General features: G+C 36.3%; 1 non-coding gene across 1 annotated transcript; it reads left to right on the top strand.

The window, feature by feature from the left end:
* The first annotated feature begins 467 nt into the window (after nucleotides 1-467).
* Nucleotides 468-574, top strand: LOC111753881 (U6 spliceosomal RNA). The gene has a single exon (XR_002788650.1). It is a non-coding gene; the product is annotated as a U6 spliceosomal RNA (small nuclear RNA).
* The last annotated feature ends 1,466 nt before the right edge of the window (nucleotides 575-2,040 follow it).

Raw genomic sequence — 2,040 nt, 5'->3', positions numbered from 1 at the left:
TAGATGCCCCAATAAGACTCTTGGCTCTCTTTCAGGCATGGGGTGCAAGAAAGTTGCTAAAAATAGTAATATATGTAGATCTATTTCTTATTCAGAATATACTCAGGATCATTGGTTTTAAAAAATTCTTCCCTCTAGTGAACAATTAGTATAATGTACATCCATCCATGAGGCCACCGTGATGAGCTCACACACAAAACTGTGGAAAACAGTGGAACCTGGTGGGCACACCAAAACTGCTCTGTGTATACTCATCCGCCCCTCCTCTGCCTTGCACAGTGCCACACTTTTTAAATAGATATTTTAAGAATTTTTAGCAAATTCACAGAGCTGTGCAACTATCACCATAATCCAGTTTTAGAATATTTTTATCACCCCCAAAAGCCCCAATGTGCATTGCTACTGGATCACCTCCAGCCCTAGGCAACCACAGATCTGCTTTTTGTCTCCATACATTTGCCATTTCTGTGCTCGCTTCGGCAGCACATATACTAAAATTGGAACAATACAGAGAAGATTAGCATGGCCCCTGCGCAAGGATGACACGCAAATTCGTGAAGCATTCCATATTTTTTTTTTTTACAGAAAATTGGAATAGATGGTCTTTACCTCAATATAATAAAGGCCATTTATGACAAACCAACAGCCAGCATCATACTAAATGGCCAAAAATTGAAAGCCTTTACTTTAAAATCAGGCACAAGACAAGGATGTCCTTTATCACTACTCCTATTTAATATAGTACTGGAAGTACCAGCCAGGGCAATTAGGCAAGAGAGAGAAATAAAAGGGATAAAGATAGGAAAAGAAGAAGTTAAATTATCATTGTTTGCAGATGACATGATACTCTACATAGAAGACCCCCTAAACTCCATTAAAAGACTCTTAGATACAATAAATAAATTCAGTAATGTAGCTGGATACAAAATCAATACTCAGAAATCAATAGCATTCCTATACATGAACAACAAAATCACAGAGAGGGAAATAAGAGAAACCACACTCTTCACATTAGCAAGCAAAAAAATGAAATATTTAGGAATTACTCTTATGAAAGAAGTGAAAGACCTATACAAGGAAAATTATAATACACTGAAAAAAGAAATTGAAGATGATCTCAGAAAATGGAAAGACATCCCTTGCTCATGGATAGGGAGAACAAACATTGTGAAAATGGCCATTCTCCCAAAACTGTTATACAGATTCAATGCAATCCCAATAAAAATACCATCAACATACCTTATAGATCTAGAGAAATCACTCCTAAAATTCATCTGGAACCAGAATAGACCTAGAATAGCAAAGGCAATTCTAAGCAGCAAAGACAAAGCAGGAGGCATCACAATCCCTGACTTGAAGTTATACTACAAAGCAATAGTACTAAAATCAACATGGTATTGGAATCAAAACAGAGCCGAAGATCAATGGAATAGATTAGAAGATACAACCACAACTACAAACACACTCAACCACCTTATCTTTGATAAAGGAGCCAAGAAGGTTCACTGGAAGAATGACAGTCTCTTTAATAAATGGTGTGGAAAAACTGGCTCTCCATTTGCCGAAAACTAAAGCTAGACCCATGTCTATCACCATGTACTAAATTAAAATCTAAATGGGTCAAATATCTGAATATTAAAACAGAAACACTAAATCTATTGAAAGACAAATTGGGTAGAAACCTTGGAGGCATAGGAGTAGGTAGAGAATTCATGAACAGGACTCAAACCGCACGGGAAATACTTCCCAGAATCAATAACTGGGACCACTTGTTATTAAAAAGTTTCTGCATGTCAAAAGAAATCTCCAGCATAGTGAAAAGAAAACCCACAAATTGGGAAAAGATTTTAGTGAACTCTCTCTCAGACAAGGGACTCTTGTCTAAAACATATAAAGAATTAAAAAAACTCAGACCCCCAAAATTCAAAGATCCAATCCAAAAATGGGTATCTGAGATGAATACGCACTTCTCAGATGAAGAAATACAAATGGCAAATAAATACATGAAAAAATGTTCACCATCATTGGTCATTAGAGAAA

This window comes from Cavia porcellus, unplaced genomic scaffold, assembly GCF_034190915.1.
Source record: "Cavia porcellus strain 051 isolate PalLab524CR breed Dunkin Hartley unplaced genomic scaffold, mCavPor4.1 scaffold_4, whole genome shotgun sequence".
Lineage (NCBI taxonomy): Eukaryota > Metazoa > Chordata > Mammalia > Rodentia > Caviidae > Cavia > Cavia porcellus.
This window is presented reverse-complemented; position numbering and strand designations above follow the sequence as displayed.